We start from the raw sequence: 25,046 nt of genomic DNA on the forward strand, positions 1-25,046 counted from the left end.
TATGGATGTCCATAATTGCTTTCTGTATGGTGATCTTGACGAAGATGTTTACATAAAGCTTCCTCTAGGTTTTGCTCTTGATAAGCCTGGAATGGTTTGTCATTTGTGTAAGTTTTTGTATGGGTTGAAATAGGCTCCTCGGTGTTTGTTTGTGAAGCTTGTTACTGTATTAAAAGGGTATGGATTTCTTCAATCATATTCTGATTATTCTCTCTTTACATACACTAAAGGATTTGTACACATTAATGTGCTAGTTTTTATTGATGATTTACTTATTTTTGGGAACGATTCAACTGTTTTGAAAACTTTTAAAGGGTATTTTAGCTCTTGCTTCTATATGAATGATCTTGGTGTTTTGAAATATTTTTTGGGGATAGAGGTAGCTTGTATTTCTTTGGGGTTATTTCTTTTTCAAAGGAAATATGCACTTGATATTATTTTGGAGGTGAGTCTTTTGGGAGCAAAACCCGCATGATCACTAATAGAGCAAAATAATAAATTAGTGCATGCAACAGGAAAAGTTTTGTTTGATCTTAAGTAGTACAAATAGTTAATAGGTTGTTTGATTTATTTGGCAATGACCAGACCTAATTTGACATACTCAGTTCATGTCTTATCTCAGTTTATGCATGAGCCGAGGCAGGAGCATTGGGACATGGCTCTGTGTGTTGTCTAGTACTTGAAAGTCTCTCCTAGCTAAGGGATTCTTTTGAGATCTGATAGTGATTTGTCCTTGAAAGGGTGGTATGATTCGGATTGTGTTGCATGTCCGTTAACTCGACGTTCGTTTACTGTTTGACTTGTCGTTTTGGGAAAATCTCCTATTTCTTGGAAAGCTAAGAAACAACATACTATTTCTCATTCTTCTGCTGAGGCTGAGTATAGTTCTATGGCTTCTATCACTTGTGAGCTCAAGTGGCGAAAGGCCTTGTTATTGAGCTCAGGTGTTCATAATCCTAAAGCAATTCCTTTATTTTGTGATAGTTAATTTGCATTGCGTATTGGTGAGAATCCCATATTTCACAAGCATACTAAACATATTGAAGTGGATTATTACTTTGTTAGGGATGTAATCCAGGATGGGTTTATTGCACCTTCTTATGTTTCCACCTTGATTCAGTTGGCTATCATTTTTACAAATGCGCTCAGTAAATTACAATTTGAATATCTTCTCAACAAGTTGGACATTTATGATTTGCATGGTCCAACTTGAGTGGAGTGTTAGAATATTATTATAGGATATTATTATGGGATATTATCTCTTAGCAATTTGAGTTCTAATGAGATATTATAGGATATTATTATGAGATGTTATCTTTTGACAATTTGATTCCTACATAACTACTACTGTATAGATATATAGGGGTGTTCATTCGGTTAACCGACCCGAAATAGCATTAACCGAATTAACCGACCTTTCAAAAATTTTAACCGTTAACCGAACCAAAATTTTTTTTAAAAAATTAAACGAACCGAAATTTTTTCGGTTAATTCGGTCGGTTACCGAAAATTATATGTTTTTTTATTTTTGGTTAAAAATTAACCGAATTGAGCAAATTAACCGAATTACCCGAATTACCCGAATTAACCGAATACCCGAATTACCCGAATTAACCGGATTAACCTAATTGAATCATACATAATTAAATTATTTTTAGACTTTTATACTTTAGTTTTAGGTTTTAGTTTTAGAGTTTTATTTTTATTTATTAAATTATTTGTAATTTTTATGATTGAGTTGGGTTGGGTAATTGGGTTGGATTGAATACTTGGGTTTGGATTGGGTTTAGGTGAATAGTGGGCCTATTTATATATTATAATTTTATTTATTAATTTTTTCGGTTAAATCAAAAAAATTCTGTTAACCGACCGGTTTCGAACCGAATTAACCATTAACCGAAAAATCAAAAAATAATTAACTGACCCCCGACCGAAAAAATTCGGTTAACCGACCGATTAACCGAATTCGGTCGGCTAACCGAATTTTTTTTGTTTTACCCGAATTTTGTACACCCCTATATATATATACCCTTGAGGTCTATCAATAAAATTTAAGAGATTACGCTATTCTTGTCAATATTTGAACAAAAAATTTGAATTAGGGCCAAAAACCATACGTATAAGAATGTTGATCTAAAAGAGAGCTCAGGAAAAAATAAAATATTTTTTAAATATGAAAATTCTTACGTTTACTTGTAAAAAAAGTATATATATATATAAAGTTGTTTTTTGGCCGTTTATATAGAAAAGGTGTACTTGTAAAAAATTATATTGTCGTTTTTAAAATAAAATTTACAAATTACTTTTAGAATCGGTATTTTCTCAATAATGCAAAAAAGTTCAAAAAGTAAAAGATCTCCGAATTTTTAATATTTAAAAATAATAATATACTATTTTTAAGACAATATAATTTTAAATAATCTCCTTTTTAAATTTTTAAGAAAAATAAAATAAGAAAATAATTTACTTTAAAACTAAAAATAAAGTAAAATCGAGAAAAAAATATGAACAATAAAATTTCTGTAAAAATTTTGAAAACCTCAAAATCAATATTTTTACAACATTAGTTTTATAATATTTACTCTTTTATAAATGTTTTATTTTAAATTATCACATATAAAATTTAACCTCTCATTTAACTGATAAATTAACTATTTTAATAATGACAGAATCTTATTAATATAACCTCAATAATTTAAAAATATAAATATAATATTTTAAAATTTAAGGATAAGATTAGAATCATATTTTGTTTATAAGAAAAGAAAAACTAAGTTTCAACTGTGAAGCTAAACCATTTGTTGTAGGTACATCATGTGTGTTTCTTTAAAAAAAAAAAAAGATGCCTAACTAATCCAAACAAGTAGTGCGGGCAGATCAGAGATGGTTGCCATAGCAATAAAATAGGAAAATATGAGTGAAAAGTACAGCAGGTTTCAAGAAATCTCTACGAAGATTTTCCACTGTTATCATCTGTTTTTTCTTACATGTTAAATCTTTCTTATTTGTTGTTTTCCTTTTGGCCTTCTTTTAGACATAATAATTAATTCAATTCAAAGTGATCTTCTGACGTCAAGAGAAAGCAAACTTGGAAATTTCATTCATGAGAGAAAGAAACGAAGATCAAATTCAGACAAAGTAGGAAGGTTCTCACCAGCAAATTAAAAATGGAAAAATAAAGAATTTCACGGAAGGGGTTTTTTTCGTAAAGAGGCTTTCAAAATTTTGTATTGAATTCTCATTATTAGGAAAAAATCTTGGAATTTTAAGGAGAAATATTAGATGACCCAACATTTTTTGGACAAACTACTAGTTTAGTCGTTCATGTATGGTTTAAATTATGCATTGGTCATTGAATTTTAAAAAATTGTTACATAATAATTAATGTTATCGATTTATGATGTTATGGCATTGAATCGGTAATTATCATTAATGTTGTAGTGACAAGCTGATGTGATATGTTTTTCTTTTTGTAATAAAGTGAAAATTGAAACATTTAAATTATTGTATACATGTTGGAAATGTGACTAGACCCTTTTTATCCTTTTGTGTGTCAAGTAACAGCTCCATTGGTGGTTGTTGAAGTACTTACAAACCAATGTCTTGCTCCATGGTCATTTTAGCCAACCTTTGCGCTACCATATTCCCCTCCCATTAGATACGAAAAACTTTGACTTGCCACTCTCACTTAAGCAAACCAAGAATTGCTCGAGCCAACGACTTTGTAGGTGGAGCCTCGGGTCTTTCCCTAAGCATTTGGACTTCATGTAAATTATCCACCTCCACAACTAGTCAATGATATCCCATTGACCATGCCATATTTAGGTCATCATAGAAGCCCCAAAATTCAGCTTCTGGTGGTAATACAAATGTTTCTTGTAAATCCTGTTAGCCATGTGCTATTATGATCTTGAAGTAGTCCTCCACTCGACACCCTCTCCGTATCATTTTTAAAAGCCCCATCCATATTTAAAGCACAAATTAATTCTTGTTTAGATTTATTGCTATAAATATCACAATGGCTCGATTTAAAAAAAAAATTCAAATTTTCGCTATAACTAAATAATTGTTTTCTAAACGGATTTTCCCAATAGCATAACTATGTAATTCACCAGAACGTACAGGGGCTTGGCAATGGTTTATAAAAAGCCCACATCTAGGTATCTAATAATTCTTCAAAAAGTCTACAAAATTACCATTATCCAAGTTCCAAAATATTCCTAATGTGACTGAACTCCAAACAAAAACAATCCCCTTCTTAAGGTCCTGAGAGAAATCTATAGCACCCTTTCACTTATATCTTGATCGTCGAACTCGAATCCAAATCTGATCTTTTTTAAGGATTAAATTAAACCTAATTTTCATAAAAAAGTGATTTTGCATGTTCATATTTCTTAATCCAATCGAATAAGACTTACCGCATTCTTTTCAGATCTATTGCCTCATATAAAGTTGCAGATCAATTCCCTATTTAAAGATACACCCATTTAGGAATGAAATTTAATTGCATGGCATAAATTGTAATGGTCGCCAAAACAAATTTGGCAAAAGTAATGCGACCTGCTAAAGATAGGGTCTTAGCTTTCCATCTCAATAATCTTTGCTTCATTTTGTCAATCAGAATCCCCTGCTGTTCTCCCCAGTCGAAATAGGTGGTTCAATTCTTTCCCCTAGAACCATACTTAGAGTTTCCTAACCAAATGTGGCCTTTTTCACTCTCTTATGAAGGAAGGGAATGCCTAAAATTTACCAAAGTCGTCTACCAATTTAATCCCAAATTTGACACTTATGTTATCCCGAGGTTGAAACGACATATTATTAGAGAAAAATATTTTTGTCTTTTGAATATTAATTCGATGCCCTTACGCCATACAAAAATCCTCTAATACCAACTTAATCACATTTAATTGCTTCATGGACGTTTCCATGGAAAATATAAGATCATACACAAAAATAATGTGGGATATAAGGTGACCATGTTGGAAAAAATCCAATTCAAAAACAGTTTTTTTGCACAATAGAAAAATAAAAAAATTGAAAATTAAGACAGCTTATGATATTTATAGCAATATTTTTTTCCTAAAATAGTACTTGAATTTGGGCTAGACGGATCCTAGACGTTCCCAGCTTTTAACCGAACAACCTTCTTTGCTATGATCATACCATGAGCTGCTTTTAGTGTGGGCCTGAACAATTTCAAATCAAACAAAAAACCATAAATTATTTTCTTTACTTTTAGTAGGAAAGTAAATCTCTCTCTCCCTTATAGAAACCGATAGAATTGTTATTCTCGAAAAGTAGAATTATACTTACAATGATAAACGTATGCACATATTTACAGATTACATGCTCTAGCATGCATTTAGAATACTTACGAATCAAAGTTCAGAATTTTACACTCGGCCCGAACATGGCACAACTGACTACTCAAAATATGCCCACACGCTCTACCTGTCTGGCCCGTGTAGCCCACACGGCCTAGCACACACCCATGTGACTCACACGGCCAGACACACGGGCGCATGGTGTCGTCTGCCTCTTTTGAATTTCATATAATTTCCAGGTTTTCGTGTTCTTTTTTAGAATTTACGAGTTAGAATGCACACTTGATTGCTAACGATTTCGACGCTACAATAGCACTTCCGAGATCTTGCACACACCACAACCACAACCAACCCATTTAGCACGAAACATCCAAAACTAAAACTTGAATTCGGTACATACTCACTTAACAAAATCAACCCCTACATTTGGGTATTCCGACACTTACCCAAGATAAAACAACAGTTTCACGGCACCTAATTCACTAGAGGAAGATTGTACGTTTCACGAACCTCCCTTAAATAGAATCAAAACAATTAATCCATCAAAATCCTATCAAAAACAACCAAATAAAAGCTCTCCAATCAAAATAAAAATGACTTTCTACAAAAACAAACGATGAATTTATGAAAACTTATGATACTATACAAAACCTTTAAAACACAACCAGGAAACTAAGAATGAAGGACCAGTGATGGCACTAAGAAAGTTCAACTTCTTGGCGACAACATAACAATATAATAGATCAACAAAATAGAGGAATAAGGGTTGATTATGAAAATATGATAAATAAAATTAAAGGAAAAAGAGGAAAAAATAGAGAAGAGGGGCGGCGGAGAGAGCTTACTGTAGCAAATTGAAAAAGATAAAAAATAGGGAGAGTAGGGGAGAAAGGGATGACAACTAGAGAGAAAATTTTGGGATTTTTTTAATAATTTTAAAAAATAGATCTAAGAAAATCCTAACCTACCAAATTAATTATCAACCTATCAAATTACTTAGCAATTGAGTTTTACCAAAACTCTAACCCCCTAGGCGGCAACAATAGAGACAACAAAAATTAATTTCGTTTTTAGGCACAACGAGTTTCAAACTTGGGACCAAAGGGTAAGCTAAGGTCTTACCACTGAACCTATAGACTTGTTCTTGCCAACAAGCTAACAAAAATAAAAGATAACCTACATGACCAGCCAAATGTAGTAATAAAAACAATAAAAATTTAAAGAAAGGGAAGTGAACACAAGACCTCATGCACACAACCAAAACACTTAATCACTGAACCAAATCGATTTACATGACACAGTTAATTACCCATAATTATATAATTTGGAGTGTTACAACTCTCCATTCCTTAAAGAAATTTCATCCCTGAAATTACCTGGTTCAAAAAAATGAGGATACTTCTAACGAATCGAGTCTTTTGGTTCCCAAGTGGCTTCCTTTAAACCATGGTTCCACCACAAGACCTTAATCAAAGTAATACTCTTCATCCGTAGAAATTTTACCTCTCGATCCAAGATTTGAACAGACTCCTCCTCAAAAGATAAATCCGGCCTCAACTCAATCTCTTCAACTAGAACCACATGAGACAGGTAAGACCAATAACGTCTCAACATAGAGAAATAAAAGACATCATGGATACGGTCTAACTCTGAAGGTAGCTCAAACTAATAAGCAATCGACCCTACTTGCCTCAAAATCTGATAAGACCGAATAAACCTAGGGCTCAACTTGCCAATACGGCCAAACCTTAAAACCTTCTTTCACAGAGATTGCTTACGAAAAATTTGATCATCTACATCAAATTCGATATCCTTCCTCTTAAGACCTGCGTAAAATTTATGTCTGTCCAAAGTCACCTTAAGTCGATCCTAAATCAATCTAACCTTATCCTAAATCTTGATAACCAGATTTGGACCCATAATTTTCCTTTCACCTAAATCAGTCCAACACAATGGAGTATAACACTTACGACCATACAGAGCTTTCTAAGGTGCCATCTAAATACTAGATTGAAAACTATTATCATAAGTGAATTCAGCTAGAGGCAGGAATTCCTCCCAACTACCACAGAAACCAACAACACAACTCCGTAGCATATCCTCTAATACTTGAATTACCCTCTCCAACTGCCCAGTGGTCTACGGATGAAATGTTGTACTGAAGTCCAACTAAATACTTAAAGCCTCATGTATTTTTTTCTAAAACTGAGACGTAAAATGAGGGTCTCGATCTGAGATAACCGACACAAGAACCCCATGGAGTCTTACAATCTTGGAAATGTACAACTTAGTTAACCTCTACAATGAGTAATCAGTTTAAACCAGAAGAAAATGAGTAGACTTGGTTAATCGATCTACAATAACCTAGATCAAATATTTTTTTGCTGGTGTCAAGGGAAACCCACTAATGAATTCCATAGTTACTAATTCCTATTTCTACTACGAAACCTTAACGGGCTGTAACAATTAAAAAGGAAGTTAGTGCTTAGTCTTAATCTACTGACATGTCAGACATTGAGCAACAAATTTAGTCATCTCATGCTTCGAACTGGGCCACCAGTACAGCTTTCAAATATTACGGTACATTTTATTTCCTCCTAGATGCATAGCGTAAGGGCTACTATGCGCCTCCTACAAAATAGACCGTCTAAGCTTTCTATCGTTCAACACACAAACTCAACCCTGAGAAGAAAAATACCCTCATCGTTAAACCCAAAATTTGAAATCTTACCCTTCTTAATCAACTGAACCCGAAGAACCAGAGACTCATCCAAAAGCTGCTTATCTCTAATCTTATTAATTCAGGTTGGCTTAACTTGCAATTCATTCAACAACCCACTATCCTCAAATAGACTTAGGTGAGAAAACTTCGTTCTTAACTTAGTCATTGACCTCCGACTAAAAGCATTAGCCACTACATTGGCCTTACCAGGATGATAGTCTATAATGCAGTTGTAATTCTTAAGTAGCTCCATCCACCTCCGTTGTCTTAAATTTAACTCCTTCTAGGTAAGGAGATACTTGAGGCTCTTGTGATCCGTATATGTAATACATTTCTCACCATACAAACAACGCCTTTAGATTTTCAAAGCAAAGACAACTACCGCTAGCTCCAAGTCATGCGTCGGATAGTTACACTCATATGGCTTAAGAAATTTAGAAGCATAGGCCACAACCCTACCTTTCGGTATTAAAATACAACCCAAACTGATATTTGATGCATTACTATACACGACATACTTATTTTTAGACTTAGATTGTATCAAAACAATGCTTGAGTCAACATTGCTTTAAGCTTTTCAAAACTAACCTGCTACTTGTCTACCCACTTAAAAGGAGCATTCTTACTCAATAACTTATTCAAAGGTGTAGCAATCAACAAAAAACCCTCCACAAATCTCTGATAATAACCTGCCAAATCGAGAAAAATCCTAATCTCAGAAACATTCCTAGGTTGTTTCCACTCCAGAATAACCTCTACCTTTTTTAAGTCCACTCGGGTACCTTCGGCAGATACCACATGTCTTAAAACCATAACCTCTTTCAACTAGAACTCACACTTACTGAGCTTAGCATACAAATCCTTCTCATGGAGGATTTGCAGAACCACCTTAAGACGCTTGTCATGCTCAGCCTCAGACTTAGGATATACCAAAATATCATCGATGAACACCATAATGAACTGATCCAGATATGGCTGAAAAACCCTATTTATGAGATCCATGAATGTGACTGGAGCATTAGTCAGACTGAAAAGTATATCTAGGAACTCGTAATGACCATAAATATTCCTAAATGCGGTCTTAGGCACATCAACTTCTTTCACCATCAACTGATGGTACCTAGATCTCAAATCGATCTTAGAAAACACTGACGCCTCTTTATACACATCCTTATGGTATCATTCTTATTCCTAACAAATAACACCGGTGCTCCCAATGGTAAAAACTGGGTCTAATATATCCTTTATCCAAAAGCTCCTAGAGTTGGACTTTTAATTCATTAAGCTTTTTTGGTGCCATGCGATAGGGAGCAATGGACATTAGAGCAGTCCTTAGCAAAATCTCAATCCCAAGCTCAACCTTTCGGTCCTGTAGTAACCTAAGTAGTTCCTCAGGAGAGACATCTAAAAAATCCTTCACCATTTGAATACTCTCCACTTCTAAACCAACAACAGTTTTATCCTGCACATAGGCCAAGTATGCCTTACACTCTTTTCTAACCAATTTCTCGACTACCATAACTGAGATTACATTAGACAGATAATTTCAACGCTCGCAAACCATCACAATTTCCTTACCATCCACAGTTTTTAGAGCTACCCTCTTTGAAGCACAATATAGACTAACCTGATGTTCTATAAGCCAGTCTATGCCCAGAATCAAGTTAAAGTCCCGAAACGATAAATCCATCAAATCAACTTAACACAAAACCCTGAAGCTCAAGTGGACACCTCCTATAGACCTTATTAACCGATATCGACTGCCCTAATGGATTAACCATAGAGACCTCACTAACAGTATTCTCAATAGAAATCCCCAAATTACCAGAAACACAACTAACAATATATTAATACGTGGAACTGATATCAAGTAGAGCAAAATACTATCAGAATAAATAGTGAAGTACCAGCTATAACATCGACAGCGTCTCTGTCTTCGCGACATCTCACTACATAAACTAGTGCATGCTGCCTAGCCTCGGTCTTATTAGCACCCTGACCCAATTCCCTCTATCTTCGACCCATACCATTACCAGACTTAAAATCACCATGACCCCTCGGAGGTTGCTGAACTACCCTCTAAGACTGAACCCAATCCTAAACCAGAGCTTACATCTGCTCAGCCTAACGTGCACACTCACTAATTTGATACATCGTAGACCCACACCTAAAACATGCCTCTATCTTTTTCCAACACTTGCCCGGATGGCGCCTATCACAGTATGCATAGATTAGAGCTCGATCAACACCACAACCACCTTAACCTGATGAGTTCTATCTACTCTAGCCTTTTTCTTAGAACGCAGAGCTGTACCAAAAAGACTCGATTCTCTCTTACTCTTATTCAAATTCTTACCCTGCTCTCTCCTCTCACGCTCCACACGCTTAATCTCATATACTACCTTAGTCTTCTCCACCAAAATTTTGAAAACCCGCTCCTACTGTGGAGCTACCAGAACTGTCAGATCATAACGTAGTCCATCTTCAAATTAAACACTCTTTTCATAATCTCTAGACACCATACTTTGAGCATACCTATTCAGCCTCAGAAATTTGGCTTCACACTCAGCCACAGACATCTCTCCCTACTTAAGCTTGGTAAACTCCAGCTTACGGGCCTCAGTGTATGTTGCCCCCCACATATTTCTTTTGGAAGGCACTTTCGAAAAATGCCCAGGTCACATGTACAGCCTGTGTGCCCTACACCACAAAGCACCACCACTAGTATTCCTCATCACAAAGCAAAGATACCACACCCTTTAATTTCTGCTTTGGGGTGCAGTCCAAGTCGTTCATGATCCTCTCAGTGGCCTCTATCCAATACCCAATGACAATTGGGGTAATCTAAGCGACATCTTAAAATACATCAACACTATTAGACTAGAGTCGTTCAGTTACAGACCCTAGACCCACAGGTCTAGATTGGGCCCCAATGACCCTTTGTAAAACTCTAAGTATAGTCTGGGATGGTGCATCGTCCCCTATGCCCTGATTATTGGCCTTAGCGGTCGGCATCTTCCCTATCTCAGTAGTTTTTATATTATGTATGCTACCCAGAGAAGAAAACACGACTCGAGCTACTCGGCGACATCTACCACATCCTAGTATACCATGACCACGTGAATCGCATGTACTCATTTTACTTATCTACAGTTCAAAAGTCTAATGTTTAACTTAGGTTATTTTCAAATCCTAAGTCTAAATTTTTGCAACAGTACTTATCTAAAAGAAGAAATTTTTTATTCTACAATCTCTAAAGACCAACAATTTTACTAGAGTGACTAAAGTAAAATCTTTCTTACTTGGATCGATGCTAGAGTCTTAGATTCTCTTTTTTATAAACTCAGATATCATAAATAACCAAGATTTGGAAAAAAAAATTAAACAGTTTTCATGATCTTTTAACCCAAAAACCACAACTTGAGTTTTAAACTTGAGTCTAATACCACAAAATGTAACACCCAAACACGGTCTAAACGTTAAGACCATATCTTGATGGTTACATTAACTTTCCCCAAAAAATTGATTGTTAGATTCTGAAAACTACTACCTATTTTTCTGTAAAAAAAACTTGTTTTTGTTTATTAGTTGCAAAAACATATTGTTATACAATAGGGGTTTCATTAAACATTTGTTCTACATAAATGAAGAAAATAAAAGACATATTATTAGCTCGTTTATTTTTAAAAAAACTTGATTTATTATTTTATTTTACAGTGAAAAAATCCTTTGACTTGTTTAACTTTGAATTAAAAAAATTTAATTTTAATTATAAAAAATCATGCCAAAATTTTAAGATAACTAACTAAAAACTTAGTAAATCCCAAAACCATAATTGAAGTCTGCAAAATAGTCCAACAATTCAAAAGTTCATAAAATTAACCATTTATAAATTAGTTTTATGCAAAAGATTCAATCCGAGCTCCCGAGTGTCACCAAATCCTAAGTTTGTAGGTTACCTGAAAAAGTAAGCAAACGGGGTAAGCTATAAAGCTCAATGTGTGCCTTGGCCCGCAAGCAAAATGACATAACAAAGTCATGCATAAATGCACATGTTAGAAATAGACAAATCATAAATTATAACATGCTCAGCATGACAAAATTATAGAGAATAATGCTAGCCTCATCCGCTACACATTAGCTTCGACCATCCAATCGCACCAAATAGGGCTACTAGAACCCATCCATTACACCAAAATATGGTTGTATGCCACTCAGATAATATACAGTTGTGTTGCAAGTAGTATATTATGAATATACCCCAATTATATAGAACAGTTAAACTGCCAGAAATAGACTTCCTCCATCACATAACCATATCCCACCACAAATGCATATGTAAAATCATATTATATGATCATCCATAGCCATATTAACATGCTACATCTACTCATAACAAATTAGATATATGGTATTCATACATAAAAATTGTTAGAACAAATCATATGTAATAACTTACTTATAGTTTTACTGATCAGAATCATACTTACAATGATAAACGTACGCACAAATTTACAGATTACATGCTCTAGCATGCATTCAAAATATTTATGAATTAGAGTTCAAAATTTTACACTCGGCCCGAACATGGCCCAACTGACCACTCAAAATGGGTCAGCACGCCCTACCTGTCTGGCACGTGTAGCCACATAGCCTAGCACACACTCGTGTGACACACACCCAGACACACGGACCACGTGGCGTCGTCTACCTTTTTCAACTTTCATAAAATTTCCAGGTTTTCATATTCTTTTTTTTTTTATAATTTTCAAGTTAGAACACACATCTGATTGCTAACGATTTTGACCCTACAGTAGCACTTTCGGAATCCTACATACGCCACAACCACAACCAACCCACTTAGAACGAAACATCCAAAATTGATACTTGAATTCGGTACATACTCACTTAACAAAATCATCCTCTACATTTTGGTATTCCGACACTTACCCAAGATAAATAAACAGTTTAATGACATCTAATTTGTCAGAGGAAGATTGTGCATCTCACGAACCTCACCTAAACAGGATCAAAACAATTAATCCATCAAACCCCCATCAACAACAACCAAATAAAAGCTCTCCAATCAAAATAAAAACAACCTTATATAAAAACAAATAATGAATTTATGAAAACTTATGATACTATACCAAACCTTTAAAACACAACCAGAAAACTAAGAATGAATGACCAGTGATGGCACCAAGAAAGTTCAACGTTTGGGCGACAACAGATGTAACAACCCGATTTTGGGTCTAGCCGGAACAGTGGCTTTGGGACCACAAATCTGACGAGGAAAAAAATTATTTTTATTATATTTTTATGGTCTTCGATTTCATGGAATGATTTTTGAAAATTTCATTCGAAAATTTCGATGTTTGGGTACTCAATTTAGTAAAAATGACTAAATTGTAAAAAGTGCAAAAGTTGAGTTCTACATGTTAAAAATGTCCAATTCCTGTGAAATTTTAAATTAGAGGTCCTTAAATTGAAATTAGACCATTGGTTAAATTTTTGGACAAAAATGGACATGAGATAAGTGAAATAGGATATTTTTAAGTTGGGTGCATTTTGGTTATTTAGTAATTAAAAGAATTAAAAAGGCCAAAATAGCCAAAAATTTGTCCATCTTCAAGCCTTGGCCGAATTTCACAAAGGGGGAGCCATATTTAGGGTTTTCAAGCTTCCAAGCTCCATAATAAGTGATTCCAAGCCCCGTTTTTAATGTTCTTTACGTTTTTAGAGTCCCGATAACTTGATTTAGCTTATTCTAGCAATAATTTAACCTAGGGTTTATATTTGGAAAAATACCCATAGGTGAAAAGTGTTTATTTTGATGTTTTCTGGTAGAATATGAATCTTGAAATTATGTTAAACAACTTTAATGAAAACAAGTAAAACGACATAATCGGTAAAAATACCTAATGTTCATAAGTGTTAGAGTGGGAATTCGATGTTGCCACAGAAGGGAAAAATGTTCAGCATGTCATAATACATAAGAATAAGGGATGAAGTTTAATTTACGAGCTTTGGGAAAAAAGTATAAATATGCAAAAGTTTAGGGGAAAAATTGTAATTTTTCCAAAGTTTGAGTCAAGGAATGTTTTGATAAATGTGAGTATTAAATATGTCAAATGTGTTATTATAGATCAAGAAAGAAGTGGAATTGGCCTTGATCGGAGAAAAGAAAAGATTAAAGACTAAATTGCTAAATTTTTATATTGTTGCACCAAAGTAAGTTATGTGTAAATAATAGCAATATATTTTTATAAATTGTAAATTATATTTGATATGTGAATTAATATTGAATGTGGAAGGAAAATTGTTCATGAATTATTCAATTGATAAAGTGTTTAAAATAAAGTGTTAAGTGTAAATTCCCGGTTGAACTTAGGAATAGAAGTGGATACAAGTGACATGTCACTAGAGACTAGTGTTACAGTGTTACAGTGAGTCCTAGGTGTTGGGTGATCTAGCATGTGTTGCAGACACCTGATAGCTTGTGTGAGCAGGCCCGTGGACATTTCCAGTGTTATTGATCAGTGGTAGCTTCGGCTACATTTTAGTGGTAGCTACGGCTACATATCAGTGGTAGCTTTGGCTACATTTCAGTGGTAGCTACGGCTACGTATCAGTGGTAGCTTTGGCTACATATCAGTGTGGCACTTATATGCTAATTCTCTACGTATCCGTTTATATTCCGAGTGTTCAACGGGAAATTGACTAAGTGAAAATACATGAGATCATGTAACAATTAAGTGTAATTGCATGATGAATATATGTGTGGAATTGAATTGAATAGTGATCGAAAGTGAAAAAGTGAAATTATGAAATAGTAGAATTGGCAACAAAATAGTTTTGTACAGAAACAGTTGTGTGACTTTAAAAAATCACCAAAAATGGTGGAAATCAAATTTGAGAGTGAATAAGATATGAAATGAAAGATTAATGAGTCTATTTTTACATAAAAGAAACAAAGAAAGAAAAAAACTTATATATTTTGAGATATTTTAAGTTTAGTGAGATATGGTCAGAATGAGTTTGGAATCCCCTGTTCTGATTTTGGAAAATTTTTAAAAATCGTAAAAAATAATTACGGGCTAAAGTTTATATGTTTAGAACCCTGAATGACTCCATTTTCAAGTGAAATAAACGTAAGTACCATCCAAATTCTGTACAATGAGATAATTAACTTTTAGTGAAGAGAGATCAGAACTGTTGAGCAGTGAAATAGGGAAAAATTTAAAGAATAAATTGTACTTATTAGCTAAGCCAAAAATTCTGAAAATTTTGTGGTAAGAAGATATGTGAATATATTTTTAGGGAAAATTAACGGATCTTAATTTGGAGCTCTGTATATCTGGATAAAAATAATTTAGTGACTCTGACTCAGATAGATAGCTTTGAATATACATGTGAGTGAATAGAAATTGATAGAAAATGTTATTTATAAGAGTGTTTTATACATTAAGGATGTGGAATGGAGAGGAGGAGGAGGAAAAATAAAATATATGAATGATTTGTATATAAATTGGTCATATGCCGATTATATTTGATAAACGTTGAATTAGAAATGACACAATGTTTCATTTCAATTAGTTATTATGAATTGAATTGTAAATTCATATGGATGAAACCAAACAATTATTCGTTAGTATTATGCATGACATAATGTATTATTCTATATATATATTCATGGTTGAATTATGATTGTTGAGAAAGATAGATAAATTGGAAAGAAAGTTCAAATTGAGTAGAAGACAGGGTTGAGTACTTTCGTTCAGTGATAAAGACGAATTGACAGAAAATACCATGGATGGACCATGGCAATAAGTGATATGTAATTCCATGTAAGACCATAGCTGGGCTATGGCATCAGTATATGTTATATGATTACGTGTAAGACCATAGTTGGACTATGGAATCGAGAAAATAAAGTACTCAATTCCATAAGACGTTCACTAATTTGACAAAGTTGGTAAGTGTTACATGACTCACACTCAAGTGATAGATTTATTGTGATTGTTGAAGTTGAATTCAATTAAGTGATTTCACCAATTGGATATTGTATATGGCAAGATGTGTTAGTGAATTACATATTTCTGAAATGATATTTGAAGTTCAGTAAGTGATATATGAAATTAATATGAAAAGATTTATTATTGTTATTAGTATTGTTTCTGACACAATGTGGATTCTTCGACATTGAAATGATTTAACGAATTTATTGAGCATATGAATGAGTATGAGACTCATACGAGTTAGTATAGATATGTACATGTGTCTTATAAGCCTTGAAATGATAAGACTTGTGAATTGTGAATTAATCTGTGTGAAAGTATATGGGATAGATTAGCGAATCTTTACAAGATATTGAATATTTAATATATTACAACGGTTTAATACGAAAAATATGACGATACGAGAATATGAAATGATACGGATCAATTCAGGTACTTGCGAGAAGCAAGTAATAATTGATAAATTCATATGACGAGAAAGTGAAGGATTATAAGTTCATATATGGCTATGAAATGAACAAATGGTGATAGCTATAAGGCTTGGATCGAATGAGTATATATATATTGGGCCTTGTAAGCCCTAATTAGTGATTCGAAGATAATAATTTGAAAGTTTTAATCTGTATGAAATTTTATAACTCGGTTTAATATGTTTATAAATGTATGTGTTTTGGTAATGCCTCGTACCCTATTTTGACGTTGAATACGGGTAAGGGGTGTTAAATGTGACATCGCCAGATTCGGCCATAACGTTTAGGCTGGGTTAGGGGTGTTACAACATAATAGTATAAAGGATCGCCAAAAGAAAGGAATAAGGGTTGATTATGAACATATGAAAAATAAAATAGAAGGAAAAAGAGGAAGAAATAGATAAGAGGGGCGACAGAAAAAGCTTACAGTAGTAAAATGAAAAAAACGAAAAATGAGGAGAGAGGGACGATAGCTAGAGTGAAAATTTTAAGATATTTTTTTAATAATTTTAAAAAAAATCTAACAAAATCATAACCTACCAGATTAATTATCAACCTATCAGATTACTTAGCAATTGAGTTTGATTGAAACTCTTAGCTCTTGGGTGGTAACAACAGAGATAAAACAAAAATTAATTTCGTTTTTGGGCAGAATGATATTCAAACTTGGGACCAAAGGGTATGCTAGGTCCTTACCACTGAACCAACAGACTCATTCTTGCTTACAAACAAACAAAAAGAAAAGAATACCTACATGTGACCAGCCAAATGTAGGAATAAAAACAATAAAAATTCAAGGAAAGGTAATCAAACATAGGACCTCACGTACAGAACCAAAACACTTAACCATTAAACCACTGAACCATATCAATTTACATGGCACAATTAATTACCCAAAATTATAGAATTTAGGGTGTTACAAATTTAATCCCATTTTCGAACTTCAATTAATTAATAATTTGAAAAACTATAAATTAATTTTCGAGTCATCTCTATACTTAGTTAAAAAACCACATTCATTTTTGAATGTTTTTCATATCTCTAACTCTACCATATTTACTAATTTCTGGTCATTTGCTTCAACTTGCAATTCATTTCTGGTTTCAATGAGATAGTAGAGGGACTGATTGGATACATGTGATTAGGGATCAAATGATTTATAATTAAGTTCTAACTTTTCACCTATTAATTATAAACTCATTTAGTCATGAAGCCATTTCACTATAGTATCATGAGTGAGCTCTCCCTAATGGCATACCATTAAGGAAGCTACTCGATCAGTGTTAGTCTAATGACTTTGTCATAAGTGTGTTACCCTAATAAGATATCCATAATCTCTGAGATGAATTCGTTCTCTCAATATGGTCATATTTTATCTCATGGTAACTGTTACATCTTCCTTTATGAAAAGTTAAGTACTAACAAAGAGTAATTAAATCATTTATCTCTAAGAAAAATGACTCTTCACCACGTTAGTTTTCATCTATCATGTAACATATATGAGAGGATATCTTTTACCTTTATTGGGTTATGAATTCCACTGTTGTAGAATGATGCTCCATCATACAAAAGTCATATATCCAACATACCAGCTTTTAGTTCCTTATCTATTTGAAATCAGGCTTTTATTTGAATCAAAGTATACGAGTCACGCATACATAGTCCATTATCCACTTAGGATTAAGGTATGACACACAATGAACGTCACAAGTGAATAAAATTTTCATTTGCATCATAGTATACGAGCCACACATACATAGTCTATCATCCACTCAGAATTAAGGTATGACACACTATGAAGGTCACAAATGAATAGATCTATAAATGGATCTAAGATTTATTTTACTTGGGTCATGTTCGATGTACTACCAGTCTAATCAGTTATATCTACGTCTCTATCTTCTAGGAGTCATTCACTCTGATACCCAAGATAAGGTATCTCCCCATTTGGATTTAATAGATGACATATTAATCTTTCAATCGATTTGCTCAATTCTACTTAAACTAAGGACACTTTCAGAGTATCTACTAATATAAGTTATCTTCTTGCATTACGATTCGACCATGTAATGACGCTTAATATTAGTTTAAACGTTTAGATAATTAGTAATCCAATATTTACTTTCATTTGACTTTGCGAGCAAAAAATATTGAGGACATTATACAAAAGATATTAATGATAATGATGGATTTTCATTAAACCAATCTATTAAAAAAATTACAAGTATATAGGCGAAATCACTACACTAAAGGTACTAGATCACAATAGTTTATGTTACAATTGGAGACTTTTTATACCAAATGATGATTGACATAAGCATGCAATTTAACATGAGGTTCATAACAGTTATTTTACTATGTATCATTGTGGTAATAAGTTGTACAAAGAATTGATGGAATTGTATTGGTGGTTTGATATGAAGAGAGATGTATATAAATATATGGAAAAGTCTCTTACTTGCCAATAGGTCAAAGTAGAACATCATGTTCTATCATGATTATAACACCCCAAAAAAGGGCTTAGGATTTTTAGGGGTATTTTAGGTATTTTAGCCTTAGAGTGCTTGAAATTCTATGACATGGTACACCGTAGATGTTTTCGACTAAGGTTTTTAGTAAAACAAATTAATTTTTGAAAAAGTTCTTTAGAAACCTTTAATTTTAGAAAAAGGACTGATTTGTAACAAGGTCAAAATTGAAAGCATTTATGCTGCAGTTTTACCAATTTTTAAAAATACAACCTAAAACCATCCCCCACTTACGAATTCGCGTGATTTTATCTTCTTTGCTTGCTTATGCCATCCCATTGCTCTCCTAATCTTTCACTTTCTATTTTCTTTGTTAAATCTTCATCCTTTTGATTTTCATCAATTGCCTAGAATTAAACCCCCATAAATCTTCAAGAAAACATCCTAAAATACCATTAATTTATTCATCTTCTTTACTTGTCGGTTTCCTAAATTTGAGTCAAAAGCTCATTTTTCTTCTATCAAAGGTAACCATTCAATCTCCCATTAGTTTTTAGCCATTAAATCGTAAGTTTTGAATAAAATTAAAAAATTGGATCGTTAATGGTGGATTTCGAGTTTTTGAGTAAAAATGTGATTTTAAAGTGTTTTTAAATTATTTTTAATGTATATAGAAGGTTTCTAAATTGAGTTTAAAGTTACGTTAAAGATTTATAATATTTTAATAAATTTTCGTGAAAACTGCCATAAACATGTCAAAAATTTCGATACCATGAATTGAGTAGTTTAACATGGTTTAAAGATTGAGAATTAGTCATAGATGAATAAATAGATGAATGAAATTTGTTTTAGGCAAAAATATTGAGTATGGACTAAGATATATGAATTGCGAGTTTATTATGTCGAAGGTTTCGGTTATGTGAGAACTTAGCTTAGACTTGTATTTTTGATTGGTTGAGGTAGTCATTAGCTGATTGTTGATTGTATTATTGTGCGAAATTTTTTCGTTGAAGCTACAGTTTCATTAGGACCTTCAATGAGTTAAGGAAAAACTAGTTTGAGCTTTCGGCATTTCGACGATAGTGTTTTGGTGAGTATTTAGAATAATTGCTTGTGGACACAATTCAATACGTTAATTGGGAATTTATAAGTAGCCTAAACCCCTACTCTAAATTCCAAGTGTAAGCTTCCCTATGCTTTTGAATAACTTATGTATTATGTGCTTATGTTATAGTGAAAATGTGAATCGAGATGATATGCCATAACACGTGTTATGTGTTCATGATTACCGTTGTGGAAGTGTATATGTGGGTATATCATACATACTAAGTGGCAGTGATTATATAATGTGCTAATGATACGTATATGCAATGACAGTGAGCTAAAAATTGGTAAGTAATATGTGTGCTTAATAACGAATATTTTGGCCTTGTGAGTCTTGAGACCATTGGATATAGTTGGCATGTCATAAGATTGTGAGTACTCATTTATATGTTATGTGATTTGGACGTTGAGGCCATGGGACATGTTCGGAGAGATAAGGGAAAGTGAGCTATGTAACACCCCCAACTCGTATCCGTCACCGGAACTGGGTTACGGAGCATTACCGGACATATCGAATAACTTATCACTAATTCACAAATAAATAACAGATATAGCATATTTGTATCAAATATGTCATATTAGTTCCATTTCATACTAATAACAAATTTAAACATCATTCTACAACAGTAATAACAAAACTTTTATTCTTAACCTATACATCACCTAGGTACATGCCACATTATCAAACAAAGGTACATCACTAAACTTTCTCTGAGGTCGGGATTGCTCTGGATGCTGGACCGAACACTAGCTTTCTACTAACCTGTGTACGGAGACAACCGTACGCTGAGTATAGAAATACTCAGTGGTATTACCATAATTCAAATTAATAACATTAATCGATAAATTATATACATTTAAATTTATGTCTACAATTATTCATTAATTATCCCGTACTTTAAATCAACTTGATAATTAATAACAATAAGCAATATTTCAATCTTATATTTAATTGTATTCATACCTTATTTCACTATCTAAATTTTTATTGGATTTTTCAACAACAATTATAATAACTAATTTTATAAAATTGTATTCAAATTAACTCATACACTATTTCTTAATTCAATTTATACCATTAATCTTTCAATAAACATTTAATACATTAAATCAACTTGTTTCAACAACAACAACAACAACAATAATAACTATCTTTTAATTCGATTCGTTCATTTATAATCAATTTACACTTATAATCTTTTAACACTCAATTTATTCATTAAATCCATAAAAAAATTTCAATAACTTGTATTCAATTAAATTCACATATTATTTCACTATTTCAAATCATTTTATTTTCACTTCTCATTTCTCAACAATAGCTATTTTAATTTGCTTTTCTTCACTTAAATTTTTACATTATCTCATACTACCAAAACAACTTCATGAACTATATCATTATCTATTTCTTGAACCCATGGTTCATACATTTCATTTTCTATATCTCAATTTAATATCTCTTTTTGATTCATATTCAAGATCATTCAATAAAATTTATATTATCAAAATTATTCATTTACCCCTATTAACTTGACTTGGACTCTGACAGATACGCGGATTCCACCCAAACACACCAGGATATCCAACCAAAACACACCCGAAATAAATATAAATCCTCCATAACACACCAATATATCATATCCTCCCAAACACACCAATAAGGCATTAAATGCCTCTTCGGATAAACCGAAGCATATAATAACATAATCATCTTCTCGGCCGAGCTACAAATCTCCTCATCACATCACAAATCCTATGGCATGCCATTTGTATCCAATCTAGTCGATAAGTTAATAGGGTATTCGAATCACATTTCAATTCAATCACTTTCTCATACTTTCAATTCCAGTTTACTCACAATTTAATTCAATACATTTTTCACCTTCCAATCAGTATACCATCAAATGCTCATACATATTCATACTTCATTTTAATTTCATTCAATTCACATACAATTCAATATCATTTAATTCAATCATGATACTTACTTCAATTTGCTTATCATGTATATTAATTTAAATTTTAACAATTAATAATTAAATTCGAATTATGGTAATACTAACCGTAAATTTTCTCGAGTCACTCCTTGTTCACCTTCTCCTTTCCTTTCTCGGACAATGACAATAATTAAAAATCATTAATACACAATTTCATTAAAATATTTCTATTTATACCTAAACTTTACCTAAATTCTAATTTAATCCCTTATCAATACTAATTTTATTTTCCCAATCTAACTCCACATTCTCTCTTAATTCTCACTATAAATTCACTTTAACTCTTCATTTTCACCATAAATCCCTAATTTCGAAATTCTCTCAATTTAGTACCTATTAATTCAAAGCCTATAATTTATTTTACAAATCAACCTTTTACTAACTTCTAACTTGAAATGTAATCAATTTAACCCCTTAATTCTTTCATTTATTCAACATAATCAATGTCTAGAAATATAATAACTTCCCAAATTTCAGCATAAATCCAATAATACTTGTAAAAACCATTTTTTTTGAAATTTAAAAAATGGGTATCGATTTTGAAAATGAAAATTGGGAGTCGCCACCGATCTTTTATTGGGGTGTGATCGAGTCACCTTAAAAAAAATTTTTAGAGTCTGCGAATTTTAAGAAAACAGGTCCGTGAGTCGATTACGCACGAGGAGGGGTTGGCACCCTCGCGACGCCCAAAATTGGTACCGAATTGATTATTTCATGTCTTAGTGTCGAGAATTTGGAAAGATTTTAAAATATGATCTTTGAAGTTTAAATTTGCATAAACAAAAAAAATGAATAATAAGATGGTATCATTCTGGAGAAAATAAATTGCTACGCTCAGTGAGTTAGGGTGCAGCAATTCGATTTTTTTGGAATTAAATGTATACCCCCTTTTTAGAAAATCAGGTATCCGAAGAAGGATATTTGATTTATTTAAGTTGATTAGTAAATCCGAACCCAATAAGTTAGGGATCAATTTTCCGAAATTCTTAAACATCAAACATTGCCTTCATTTTAAAATCGAGATGACAAAATGTCATATCCAGTAAGTTAGGATGTAACATTTTGAAATCTTAAGAATTTTATTTTAATAATTGAATGATTTTCTTTTTTTTTTAAAAAAAATGGACGCTTGATTACTTAAGTTCATTGAGAAGAATTGAAGCCTAGTAAGTTAAGGCACAAGTCTTTCGAAGACTTATGAACACCACATTCCCCCTTTTTTAAGGAACATGAAATAAGACAATTATAAATCTCTAATAAAACAACTCTTACGAAAGAACATGATTAAACAACGATACACTCGTAGAAGATAAATAAAAATTTAAACTTAAATTAGCAACAATTAAACCAACAATAGGTGAATACAAACATCAACTTTAATCATTATACAAATATCCACATTCAAAATTAAGCAACCCATCGATTCATAATCAATAAAACGAGTCAAAAAAATGACAACAACCAATAATACAAGTATTTAAAACAATTTGGTAGGGACATATATAAAAGAAATCAAATAAAATACGTAGTAAAATATAAGCAAACAACTTGAAATCAGTACATGCATTCTAATCTATATAAGTAAAACTTAGCAAAATAATAGTATACACATAGTGATGATACATAAAAGTTAAATAAATAAATTAAAACAACAAGTTTTTATAGGAATAAGGTTTTTTCTTTTTTACATAAAAAAGAAAAAATAAAAAAAAAGAAAAAGAGTCAATCGAAAATGATAATGTATCATTATATGTATGCGTATTCTAAAAGAATGGAAATCACGTTATATATGCATATATATGAAAACATGAAGCCTCATTATTTAAGATTAAGTTTCTATGAAGATATTAGATGATTTATATATGAAAACAAATGTAAAGAAAATGTAACAAATATAACAATAAGCTTCTAAAAACATGATAACAAGAAGGATTATATCACAAACAGAATCAAAATCTCAGGAAATAAATGAGATTTAGATAAAATGAAGGGTCCCTACTGCAGTGTGCGAATTGTATGGGGGGTCGATTGGGAAATATCCCGCCTCCCTGAAACACAGCACTTCATAGTGGACTAAATCGAAAAGAAAATGAAATAAAAGATTAGATTTAAAAATAGATAAAAGAACCGGATTGAAACACGCCAGAAAAGCAGAGGGACCCAAAGCGCAAATAGCCCGTTTGGCTTTAAGACGCACGGATCCTTCGCCCACTGGGTCGAGTCGTAGGGTCGGAGGTCAATATAGGTCAGTACGGCATCGTTTCGGAGCCACAGATCAGGCTCCAAACGGCGCCGTTTAGACATCCCCTGAAACGAAAATAAAGGTAAAAAAACCTAAAAGATATTCAGATCTTCTTTAAAAAAACAGACAAAAAAAATAGTTCTCCCCTCTCCCCTTTTGCGCCGTTCTCGGGTTAGAACCATTCATGGCCCTTCCGGTGGCCGCGACACCACCAAGAACGACGGCTGGGTCACCGAGGCAGGTAAACTCGATTTAGTTTATTATTAAGAGAATCAAAAGGAAAAACGCAACAAAACCGAAAGAAGAGGAAAATATCTACCTTTTTATGTGTTTTTTCTATTCTGATTTCACTCTTTTTTTTCGAAAATGATACAACTTTGGGGTTTTTATAACTCGAAAAATAAAAATCAATACAATTTTTTTTTCTGTTTTTCCTTATTTTCTTTTTTCTATTTTTCTCTGCCGATTTCTGCCTCCGTTCGTTTTGTGTCTGCCTTTTTGCTGCTCATTTGCCCGTTTCTTGCAGGTAGTGTGTACAAAGGCTACAGATGTGGCATGTACGAAGGCACAGGCGTGCGTACGAGGCTCGTGCGAGTGGTACTGCGTGCGTGCGAGGAGACGTCTGCTGCGGCGCTGGTTGGGGCTGTTGCTAGGGTTTAGGCTTTTTTCTTGGGCCACACGTATTCGGATTTGGGCTT

The sequence above is a fragment of the Gossypium hirsutum genome, chromosome D02 (assembly GCF_007990345.1).
Source record: "Gossypium hirsutum isolate 1008001.06 chromosome D02, Gossypium_hirsutum_v2.1, whole genome shotgun sequence".
In the NCBI taxonomy this organism is placed as follows: domain Eukaryota; kingdom Viridiplantae; phylum Streptophyta; class Magnoliopsida; order Malvales; family Malvaceae; genus Gossypium; species Gossypium hirsutum.